We start from the raw sequence: 13726 nt of genomic DNA on the forward strand, positions 1-13726 counted from the left end.
TCAAAAACTAAGGGTAAACCCTGTGGGTAGGTTCCAACTAGTGGCAAAAATGCATTCGTCCCACTAATGTTTATTGATTCATCGTTTCTGAATGGACAAACCTGCAATAGATTACATGTTGGGTAGCGTGTCACATAAGAAATGTTATTTGCATTTAACACCTAGTTGGAATCTACCCACTAGATTTGCCCTTACTTTTTAACCCCGCTTAGTTTTACCCTTAGATTTGCCTCTGAGGTCGCCCCAATGCCCTTCGACCGTCTGACGAATACTTTGAAAATTCATAGCAAATTCGTATGAACTCAAAAAATGCAAATAAGATGCCAAAATGTTCAGAAAAACATGACCCTTATGTACATGTCATTTTCATTCAATACAAAAGTACCATTTAAACTATCCAAGGTTATTAATGTTATTAATATTATTACTACTAAAAAGGTATAAACAACACTTTTTCATGAATAAAAATTACATGCAAATGTAGGTGATGTTTTCTGAACATCCTCATATCTTATTTGCATTTTCTCAATTCATATCAACTTGATAGAAAGTTACAAAATAATGCTCAAAGTCATTTCAAACTTCATAACAAGTTGATATGAACTGGGAACAATCCAAATAAGATACGAGGATGTTTAGAAAATTTCACCTATATTTGCATGAAATTTTGATTCATGAATAAGGATTGTTTGTACCTTTTTATTTGTAATAATGCTAATATTATTAATAGCATCGGGTAGTTTAAACGGTACTCTTGTCTTCAATGAAAATGACACACACATAAAGGTAATATTTTTGTGAATATTTTTTATATCTTATTTGCATTTTTCTGAGTTCATTTGAATTTGTTATGAATTTGAAAATATTGGTCAAACAATCAAAGGATATTTGGGCGACCTTAGAGGCAAGTCAAAGGGAAAAATTGAGCAGACTAAAAAACTAAGGGTAAACCCTATGGGTAGGTTCCAACTAGTGGCAAAAATGCATTCGTCCCACTAATGTTTATTGATTCATCATTTCTCAATGGACAAACCTGCAATAGATTACATGTTGGGTAGCGTGTCACATAAGAAATATGTTTTTATCATTTACCTACTCGAGGACGAGCAGGAATTAAGCTTGGGGATGCTGATACGTCTCCAACATATCTATAATTTATTTATTATTCCATGCTATGATATTATCATTCTAGAATGACTTTTGGGTGTTTATATACCAATTAATATTATTTCTGAGCACTAACCTATTGATCCAGTACCGAGTGCCACTTGTCGTTTTCTCCATGTTTTTAGCTTTTCAGGTTTACAGTACTAAACGAAGTCGAGTTGCCCCGAAACATTTTTATGATTTTTTGTGGACCAAAAGAAGACCTCTAAGCATGAGGAGATGAGATGGTGCTCGAGGGAGGTGGCACACAATAGGGCGCACCAAGGGAGGGTGGTCGCGCCGGGATGTGTGCTCGGTCCCCTGTGTGGCCCGTGTCGTACCTCTTCGTCCTATCAATTCTCAAATACCCGAAAACCCCTTGGGAGCCACCCGAAAAACTTTTTCCGTTGCCGCAAGTCTATGTTCCGCCGTGAGGCTATCTGGAGCCCTTTTACGATGCCCTGTCAGTGGGAGTCGATCACGGAGGACCTCTACATCAACCTTGCTGCTCCCATGGTGATGTGTGAGTAGTGTACCATAGATCTACGGGACCCATTTCTAGTACCTAGATGACTATCTCTCTCTCTCTCTCTCTTCATCTTCAATACAATGTTAATCACGTCTTTGCTTTGATCTATATGATGTAATCCTATTGTTTGGTGCATTTGTTGGGATCTGATGAATTGTGGTTCAAGTTTAGATTATTCATGACAAATACATGCGTTTTCTCTGAATTCTAATTGTGATTCTTATTTGTATAATTATCATAGCTTCATAAATCTCTTCGATCGATTGAAATAGTTTCATCAACTAGATTGATATTTCTTTAGCGAGAGGGGTGCGCTGTAGTGGGTTCAATGTGACGGGTTTCCATATCCCAGTGACAAAAGGGGACAAGATACGTCTTTGTATTGTTTCCATTAAGGATAAACCAATGGGGTTAATTCATATTGATTTAGTTTTGTCTACATCTTATCGTTGTTCTCCAAGCATTACTCTGTTTTCCATGGACTTAATACGTAGATATGCAAGCATAGAAGCGCTCTTGAAGTGGAGTAATAGTGACAGGTGCAGGTAGGAGTCGACCAATTTTCTTATGAAGATGATGCCTATATACATATGGTCACTATCGTGAATATCACATAACTGTGCAATTTTCTATCAATTGCCCAATAGTAATTTGTTTACCCACCGTATGCGTACTACATGAGAGATGCAATTAGAAAAAACTACGGCCCCCAGGTCTATTCACTTATAAGTTTACAAACATTATAATTTCCTCGGTAATTTAATTTACTTTCTATTTACTTTGCGCATTACAACTTCTATCTACACACGTTACTTCCTTGCAAATAATGAGTCCAAGGAGATTGACAACCCACTTGCCCACGTTGGGTGCTAGTGTTTCTTTTGTGTGCACGCACTGAAGATGGGGGTTGGTTGTTACTCCTATTGGTTCGATATACCTTGGTTCTCTACTGAGGGAATTACCTACCTATATTCTGTTGCATCACCCATTCCTCTTCAGAAAACCCAACACCTATCACAAGCATCAGTAGTTGACCACAAACTTACGGGTCCGTAGTTAATACCAAGATGGTTATCTCTCTCTCTCTCTATGTTCTCCATTGCTAAGATCACCGTGATTGCCATGGTGATCTATCTTATGTAGTAACTCTTTTGCGTTGTGTTTATTGGGATCCGGCGAATTATGGGATTATGTTCAGATTATTTATGAAAACTATTTGAGTCATCTCTGAATTAGTATATACATAATTATGATAGCTTCATATTTCTTTCCGATCTATAGGCTTGGTTTGTCCAACAAATTGATTTATCTTCAGCGGGAGTGGTGCATTGTAAAGGGTTGAATCTTGTGGTGCTCAATCCTAGTGACAAAAAGGGACATGAAACATATTTGTATTGTTGCCAACAAGAATAAAACGATGGGGTTTATTCATATTAGTTGGATTTTCTTTGTCTACATCATGTCATCTTGCTTAAGGCGTTAGTCTGTTTTACTTAATACTCTACATGCATACTGGATAGAGGTCGATGAGTGGAGTAATAGTAGTACATGCAGGTAGGAGTCGGTCTACTAGCTTATAAACGTGATGCCTATATGTATGATCACTTCCATGAATAAATATTGCATGACTATCTGCTTTTCTATCAATTGTCCAACAGTAATTTGTTTACCCATCGTATGCTTTCTACAAGAGAGAAGCCTCTAGCGAAAACTATGACCCCCAGATCTTTGCAAATCAAATTCCAAAAACACTAAAAATGTTTTTGTTATTTATATTCTGTAATTTTATTTTATACTTATATTATCTATCTATCAATACTCATCTCTTGCAAGTAACGAGTTCAAGGGGATTATCAACCCTCCTGCCCGCGTTGGGTGCAAGTGTGTGCTCTTTTGTGTGTAGGCGCTGGAGAGGGGCGTTTTCATGTTCCTCCTATTTGTTTTACAACCTTGGTTCTCACAAAGGAAAATACTTATCTCTACTATTTTGCATCCCCCCTCCACTTCGGGGAAAATCCCAATGCAATTTACAAGTAGCACGAAGAATTTCTGCCGCCATTTCCGGGTAGTATGACCAAATACCTATCAAGTACCTTCACAGAAATTATAATTGAGTCTCATCATAATGAGACTATAAAAATGATATGAATATCCTTCTTTGTAAATTTTATATAAGACTAGGAATGTCCAATAGAAAAGTTCTTGAATGTGCTGCAAAAGGAAATTTTTATCGAAGTAGACCTCAATACTACTTATGAAATAGTAGAAGGGGTGGTAGGAACTCCTCTATTACATCAAATATCATACTTTACATATGAGTTTATCGAAACATTAGTGGAGGTAGGGGATTTGCATAAAATACTAGTGCAATACAGAAGGTTAACAAACCTATTACTTGTTCATCATTGATTGTTGTACACACCTATTTGAGAGACACACATGTTCATCATGATTTGTTAAAATACTCTATGTGCTTCACTTATATATTTTGAGCTAAGCAATTGCTCTAGCGCTTCACTTATATCTTGTTTAGCTCGGTGGTGTGTAGATTTTATAGAAATAATTTCACTCTCTTTCTTCACTTATATTTGTTGAGAGTTTAATAAATAGCAACTGTAATTAGCATGGGTTCTAGGACTAGTCCAAAGGATAGGTATTCAAGGTAGAAACTTTCATGTAGCACACAAAAGTGAAATTGTGGGTTAATGATATTGATGGGGTAATATGAAAGGGCGTGAGTAAATCGATAGTTAAAGGGTGTTAACTTGTTGTTCATCTAAATATTGGTTATGGCAGGGTGATGGTTAACTCCTACCAACCTCCTCCCTAGGGGCATGCTAGTACTTTGCTTCGAGAGAGCTAATAAAGCTTTTGTAATAAGTATATGAGTTCTTTATGACTAATATGAATCCATGGATGTACGCAATCTCACCTTTGCATATTTGCTAGCCTCTTCGGTATCGTGAGATACCCATTCTCACCTTGAGGATCGGTGCAAACTTCATCGGTGCATCCAAACCACATGACAAGATACACTCTATTGCACATAGGCCACCTTATATCTTCCTCAAAGTAGCCACTGTACCAACCTATCATGGCATTTCCATATCCATTCCGAGATATATGTGTTGGGGAACGTCGCATGGGAAACAAAAAATTTCCTACGCGCACGAAGACCTATCATGGTGATGTCCATCTACGAGAGGAGATTTGGATCTACGTACCCTTGTAGATCGCACAGCAGGAAGCGTTAATAAATGCGGTTGATGTAGTGGAACATCCTAACGTCCCCCGATCCGCCCCACGAACCGTCCCACGAACCGTCCCGCGATCCGTCCCATGATCCGCTCCGATCTAGTGCCGAACGGACGACACCTCCGCGTTCAGCACACGTACAGCTCGACGATGATCTCGACCTTCTTGATCCAGCAAGCAAGATAGAGAAGTAGATGAGTTCCCCGGCAGCGTGACGGCACTCCAATGGTGGTGAAGGATCTACTCCTACAGGGCTCCGCCCGAGCTCCGCAGAAATACGATCTAGAGGAAAAACTGTGTGGTATAGGGTCGAGCAACACGTGGCAAAGTTGTGTCTCAAAAACCCTCAATACCGCTAGTATACATAGGAGGGAGGGAGGGGAGGAGGCAGCCTCAAACCCTCAAGGTTTGGCCGAAATTTGAGGTGGAGGAGTCCTACTCCAATCCTACTTGGAGTAGGATTCCACCTTCCCACTTGGAAACTCTTTCCACCTTGTGTTTTTCCCTTCTCAAACCTTATGGGCCTTAGTGGGAACTTATTCCAGCCCACTAGGGGCTGTTTTATCTCTTCCCATAGCCCATGAGACCCCTTGGGGCGTGACACCCCTCCCGTTGGTCCGTGGCACCCCTCCCGACACTCCCGGTACACTACCGATGAGCCCGAAACTTTTCCGGTAATGCCCGAAAACTTTCCGGTAACCAAATGAGGTCATCCTATATATCAATCTTTGTCTCCAGACCATTACGGAAACCCTCGTGATGTCCGTGATCTCATCCGGGACTCCGAGAAACATTAGGTAACCACACATATAACTCAACTATACTAAAACATCGCCGAACCTTAAGTATGCAGACCCCGCAGGTTCGAGAACTATGTAGACATGTCCTGAGGTACTCCTCGGTCAATTTCCAATAGCGGGACCTGGATGCCCATATTGGATCCTACATATCCTCCGAATAACTTATCGGTTGAACCTCAGTGTCAAGGATTCAGGCAATCCCGTATGTCATTCCCTTTGTCCTTCGGTATGTTACTTGCCCGAGATTCGATTGTCGGTATCCGCATACCTATTTTAATCTCGTTACCGGCAAGTCTCTTTACTCGTTCCGTAATACAAGATCCCATGACTTACACTTAGTCACATTGCTTGCAATCGTGTGTGTGATGTTGTATTACCGAGTGGGCCCGAGATACCTCTCCGTCACACAGAGTGACAAATCCCAGTCTTGATCCATACTAACTCAACGGACACCTTCAGAGATACTTGTAGAGCACCTTTATAGTCACCCAGTTACGTTGCGAAGTTTTATGCACACAAGGTATTCCTCTGGTGCCGGTGAGTTATATGATCTCATGGTCATAGGAACAAATACTTGACATGCAGAAAACAATAGCAATAAAACGACACGATCAATATGCTACGTTCATAGTTTGGGTCTTGTCCATCACATGATTCTCCTAATGATGTGATCCCGTTATCAAGTGACAACACTTGCCTATGGCCAGGAAACCTTGACCATCTTTGATCAACGAACTAGTCAACTAGAGGCTCACTAGGGACAGTGTGTTGTCTATGTATCCACACATGTATTTGAGTTTCCAATTAATACAATTCTAGCATGGATAATAAACGATTATTATGAACAAGGAAATGTAATAGTAACTAATTTATTATTGCCTCTAGGGCATATTTCCAACACTCTCCCACTTGCACCAGAGTCAATAATCTAGTTCACATCCCCATGTGATTTCAACGAATCCATCACCCATATAGTTCTGGGGTCTGATCTCGTCTTGCTGGTGAGAGAGGTTTTAGTCAACGGTTCTGAAACTTTTAGATCCGTGTGTGCTTCACAAATCTTTATGTCATCTAATAGATGCTGCTACTACGTGGTATTCGGAAACACTCCAAATATCTACTTTACTATACGAATCCGTTTTACTACTCATAGTTATTCCGATTAGTGTCAAAGCTTGCATCAACGTAACCCTTTACGACGAACTATTTAACCACCTCCATAATCGAGAAAAATTCCTTAGTCCACTAGTTACTAAGGATAACTTTGACCTCTGTTCAGTGATCCAATTCTGGATCACTCTCTGTACCTCTTAACAGACTTGTGGCAAGGCACACATCAGGTGCGGTACACAGCATGGCATACTTTAGAGTCCATGGCTAAGGCATAGGGGACGACCTTCTTCCTTTCTCTTTCTTCTGCCGTGGTCGGGCTTTTGAGTCTTACTCGTATACACACCTTACAACACAGCCAAGAACTCCTTCTTTGCTGATCTACTTTTAACTCCTTCAAAAACTTGTCAAGGCATGCATTTCATTTGAAAGTTCTATTTAGCATTTTTGATCTATCTCCATAGATCTTGATGCTCAATTTTTAAGTAGCTCCATCCAGGTCTTCCTTTGAAAAAACCCTTTCAAACAACCTTTATGCTTTACATAAATTCTACATTACTTCCGATCAACAATATGTCAACCACATATACTTTATCAGAAATACTATAGTGCTCCCACTCACTTCTTTGGAAATACAAGTTTTCTCATAAACCTTGTACAAACCCAAAAGCTTTGATCATCTCATCAAAGCGTATATTCCAACTCCGAGATGCTTGCACCAGTCCATAAAAGGATCGCTGGAGCCTGCATACTTGTTAGTATCTTTAGGATCGACAAAACCTTGTGGTTGTATCACATACAATCTTTCCTCATGGAAAACGTCGAGGAAACAATGTTTTGTGCAATATTTCATAAATAATGCAGCAACTACTAACATAATTCTAACAGAGTTTTAGCATCGCTACGAGTGAGAAAGTCTCATCATAGTCAACTATTTGATCTTGTCGGAAACATCTTTGCGACAAGTCGAGCTTTGCTTAACAGTGAGTTATCACCATCATCGTCTGTCCTTCTTTTAAAGATCCATCTTTACTCAATAGTCCTACGACCATCAAGTAGTCCTTCCAAAGTCTACACTTTGTTTTCATACATGGATCCTCTCTCGGATTTCATGGCCTCCAACCATTTGTCGGAATCCGGGCCCACCATCGCTTCTTCATAGCTCGTAGGTTCATTGTTTTTCAACAACATGACCTCGAAGATAGGTTTACCGTACCACTCTGCAGTAGTAGGCGACCTTGTCGACCTACGAGGTTTGTAGTAACTTGATCCAAAGCTCAATGATCACCATCATCAGTTTCCACTTCAATTGGTGTAGGCGCCACAGGAACATCTTCCTGCGCCCTGCTACACACTGGTTGAAGTGACGGTTCACTAACCTTATCAAGTTCCACCACCCTCCCACTCAATTCTTTCGAGAGAAACATTTCCTTGAGAAAGGACCTGTTTATAGAAACAAACACTTTGCTTCCGGATCTGAGATAGGAGATGTATCCAACTGTTTTGGATATTCTATGAAGATGCATTTATCCGTTTTGGGTTCGAGCTTATCAGACTGAAACTTTTCCACATAAGCATCACTGCCCCAAACTTTCAAGAAACGACAACTTAGGTTTCTCGAAACCATAGTCTATACTGTGTCATCTCAACGGAAATACGCGGTGCCCTATTTAAAGTGAATGTGGTTGTCTCTATTGCATAACCCATAAACGATAGTGGTAATATGTCAAGAGACATCATAGTATGCGCTATATCCAATAGGGCGTGGTTATGACGTTTAGACACATCATCACACTATGGTGTTCTAGGTGGCATGAACTGCGAAACAATTTCCACATTGTCTTAACTGTGTACCAAAACTCGCAACTCAGATATTCATCTCTATGATCATATCGTAGACAGTTTATCCTCTTGTCACGGCGATCTTCACTCTGAAATAGCTTTGAACTTTTCAATATTTCATAATTGTGATTCATCAAGTAAATACTCTTCTATCTACTCAAATCGTCAGTGAAGTAAGAACATAACAATATCCACTGCGTGCCTCAACACTCATTGGACTGCACACATCAAAATTGTATTACTCCCAACAAGTTACTCTCTTGTTTCATGTGGCATGATTTGCATGTCTCAAGTGATTCGAAATCAAGTGAGTCCAAACAATCCATCCGCATGGAGTTTCTTCATGCGTTTTATACCAACATGACTCAAGTGGCAGTGCCACAACTAAGTGGTACTATCAACATTACTTTGTATCTTTTGGCACCAATATTACGAACATGTGTAACACTACGATCGAGATTCAATAAACCATCGAGGGTAATTATTCAAGCAAATAGAATAACAATTATTCTCTTTAAATGAATAATCATATTGCAATAAACACGATGCAATCATGTTCATGCTCAACGTAAATACCAAATAGCAATTATTTAGGTTTTTACCAGCAATCCCGATGATAGAGGGAGCGTGCGATGTTTGATCACATCAACCTTGGAAACACTTCCAACACATATCATCACCTCGCCTTTAGCTAGTCTCTGTCTATACCGTAACTTTCATTTCGAGTTACTAATCACTTAGCAACCAAACCGGTATCCAATACCCTCATGCTACTAGGAGTACTAGTAAAGCACACATCAATATCATGTATATCAAATATACTTATGTCGACTTTCCCAGCCTTCTTATCTACCAAGTATCTAGGGTAGCTCCGCCTCAGTGAATGTTCCCCTCATAACAGAAGCACTTAGTCTCGGGTTTGGGTTCAATTTTGGGTTTCTTCATTAGAGCAGCAACTGGTTTTCCGTTTCATGAAGTATCCCTTCTAGCCGTTGCCCTTCTCGAAACTAGTGGTTTTACTAACCATCAACAATTGATGCTCCTTCTTGATTTCTACTTTCGCAGTGTCAAACATTGCAAATCACTCAAGGATCATCATATCTATCCTTGATTTGTTTATAGTTCATCACGAAGCTCTAGAAGCTTAGTGGCAGTGACTTTGGAGAACCATCACTATCTCATCTGGAAGATTAACTCCCACTTGATTCAAGCGATTGTTGTACTCAGACAATCTGAGAACATGCTCAACGGTTTGAGCTTTTATTCATTACTTTGTAGGCGAAGAATCTTGTCGGAGGTCTTATACCTCTCAACAAGGGCACGAGCATGAAATCTCAATTTCATCTCTTTGAACATCTCTTATGTTCTTCGATGTTTTCAAAACGTCTTCGGTGCCTTGCTTCTAAGCCTTTATGTATTGCGTACTAAACTATCACGTAGTCATAAAAACGTGTATGTCAGATGTTCGCAACATCCATAGATGACTCTCGAGGTGCAGCACACCGAGTGGTTGATTAATGACATAAGCCTTCTGCGTAGCAATGAGGACAATCCTTAGTTTTACGGACTCAGTCCGCAAAGTTGCTACTATCTTCTTTCAACTAAATTTTCTCTAGGAACATATAAAAACAGTAGAGCTATAGCGCAAGCTACATCGTAATTCGCAAAGACCATTAGACTATGTTCATGATAATTAGTTCAATTAATCATATTACTTAAGAACTCCCACCCAAAAAGTACATCTCTCTAGTCATTTGAGTGGTACATGATCCAAATTCACTATCTCAAGTCCGATCATCACGTGAGTCGAGAATAGTTTCAGTGGTAAGCATCTCTATGCTAATCATATCAACTATACGATTCATGCTCGACCTTTTGGTCTCTTGTGTTCCAAGGCCATGTCTGCACATGCTAGGGTCATCAAGTTTAACCCGAGTGTTCCGCGTGTGCAACTGTTTTGCACCCGTTGTACGTGAACGTTGAGTCTATCACACACGATCATCATCTGATGTCTCGAAACGACGAACTGTAGCAACGGTGCACAGTCGGGGAGAACACAATTTGGTCTTGAAGTTTTAGTGAGAGATCGCCTCATAATGCTAACGTAGTTCTAAGAAAAATAAGGTGCATAAAAGGATTAACATCACATGCAATTCATAAGTGAAATGATATGGCCATCATCATGTGCTTCTTGATCTCCATCACCAAAGCACCGGCACGATCTTCTTGTCACCGACGCCACACCATGATCTCCATCATCATGATCTCCATGAACATGTCGCCATCGGGGTTGTCCTGCTACTCATGCTATTACTACTAAAGCTACGTCCTAGCAATATAGTAAACGCATCTACAAGCACAAACGTTAGTTTAAAGACAACCCTATTGCTCCTGTCGGTTGCCGTACCATCGATGTACAAGTCGATATTAACTATTACAACATGATCATCTCATACATCCAATATATCACATCACATCATTGGCCATATCATATCACAAGCATACCCTGCAAAAACAAGTTAGACGCCCTCTAATTGTTGTTGCATGTTTTACGTGGCTGCTATGGGTATCCAGTAGATCACATCTTACTTACGCAATAACCACAACGGAGATGCGCAAATTGCTATTTAACATCTCCAAGGACCGCCTCGGTCAAAACCAATTCAACTAAAGTTGAAGAAACCGACACCCGCCAGTCATCTTTATACAACCAGGTTGCATGTCGAGCGATGAAACCTGTCTTTCGTAAGCGTACGAATAATGTCGGTCCGAGCCGCTTCAATCCAACAATACCGCCGAATCGAGAAAAGACTAACGAGGGCAGAAAATCGAACATCACTGTCCACAAAACCCTTTGTGTTCTACTCGAGATTACATCTACGCATGAACCTAGCTCATGATGCCAGTATTGGGGAACGTCGCATGGGAAAAAAACATTTCCTACGTGCACGAAGACCTATCATGGTGATGTCCATCTACGAGAGGAGATTTGGATTTACGTACCCTTGTAGATCTCACAATAGGAAGCGTTAAGAAACGCGGTTGATGTAGTGGAACGTCCTCACGTCCCTCGATCCGCCCCGCGAACCGTCCCGCGATCCGTCCCATGATCCGCTCCGATCTAGTGCCGTATGGACGTCAGCACCGCGTTCAACACACGTACAGCTCGACGATGATCTCGGCCTTCTTGATCTAGAAAGCAAGACGGAGAAGTAGATGAGTTCTCCGGCAGCATGACGGCACTCCGGTGGTGGTGAAGGATCTACTCCTGCAGGGCTCCGCCCGAGCTCCGCAGAAATACGATCTAAAGGAAAAACTGCGTGGTATAGAGTCGAGCAACACGTGGCAAAGTTGTGTCTCAAAAACCCTCAATACCTCTAGTATATATAGGAGGAAGGGAGGGGAGGAGGCAGCCTCAAACACTCATGGTTTGGCCGAAATTTGAGGTGGAGGAGTCCTACTCCAATCCTACTTGGAGTAGGATTCCACCTTCCCACTTGGAAACTCTTTCCACCATATGTTTTTCCCTTCTCAAACCTTATGGGCCTTAGTGGGAACTTATTCCATCCCACTAGGGGCTGTTTTATCTCTTCCCATAGCCCATGAGACCCCTTGGGGCGTGACACCCCTCCCGATGGTCCCCGGAACCCCTCCCGACACTCCCGATACACTACCGATGAGCCCGAAACTTTTCCGGTAATGCCCGAAAACTTTCCAGTAACCAAATGAGGTCATCCTATATATCAATCTTCATCTCCGGACCATTACGGAAACCCTCGTGACGTTTGTGATCTCATCCGGGACTCCGAACAACATTCGGTAACCACACATCTAACTCAACTATACTAAAACATCGCCGAACCGTAAGTGTGCAGACCTTGTGGGTTCGAGAACTATGTAGACATGTCCCGAGGTACTCCTCGGTCAATATCCAATAGCGGGACCTGGATGCCCATATTGGATCCTACATATTCTCTGAATAACTTATCGGTTGAACCTGAGTGTCAAGGATTCAGGCAATCCCGTATGTCATTCCCTTTGTCCTTCTGTATGTTACTTGCCCGAAATTCGATCGTCGGTATCCGCATACCTATTTTAATCTCGTTACCGGAAAGTCTCTTTACTCGTTCCGTAATACAAGATCCCATGACTTACACTTAGTCGCATTGCTTGCAAGGCTTGTGTGTGATGTGGTATTACCGACCGGGCCCTAGATACCTCTCCGTCACACAGAGTGACAAATCCCAGTCTTGATCCATACTAACTCAACGGACACCTTCAGAGATACCTGTAGAGAACCTTTATAGTCACCCAGTTACGTTGCGACGTTTGATGCACACAAGGTATTCCTCTGGTGCGAGTGAGTTATATGATCTCATGGTCATAGGAACAAATACTTGACACGCAGAAAACATTAGGAATAAAACGACACGATCAATATGCTACGTTCATAGTTTGGGTATAGTCCATCACATGATTCTCCTAATGATGTGATCCCGTTATCAAGTGACAACACTTGCCTATGGCCAGGAAACCTTGACCATCTTTGATCAACGAACTTGTCAACTAGAGGCTCACTAGGGACAGTGTGTTGTCTATGTATCCACACATGTATTTGAGTTCTCAATCAATACAATTCTAGCATGGATAATAAACGATTATTATGAACAAGGGAATATAATAATAACTAATTTATTATTGCCTCTAGGGCATATTTCCAACAATATAGCCATGCAACTTCCACCGTTACGGGCTCATGACTTATGTGTTCATCATCATATTGCTTTGCAGCATCGTGTCGCTGACATGCTATTTGTGGTGAAGCCACCATTCATCATTGTTTACATGTTCCAATGATCATTGCACAACCTCGTACACTGCCACATGTATTAATATAGAGTCATCTTGTTTAGTAGTTTTCCATATCGAGTTGTAGGTAGATAGAAGTGTGATGCATATCATTATTAGAGCACTATCTGAGTGAGTAAAGGATGCTGGACACAATGATTCCCCCATAAGTCTTGACGAGACTCCGAACGAGGAA

This window comes from Hordeum vulgare, chromosome 4H (assembly GCF_904849725.1).
Source record: "Hordeum vulgare subsp. vulgare chromosome 4H, MorexV3_pseudomolecules_assembly, whole genome shotgun sequence".
NCBI lineage: Eukaryota > Viridiplantae > Streptophyta > Magnoliopsida > Poales > Poaceae > Hordeum > Hordeum vulgare.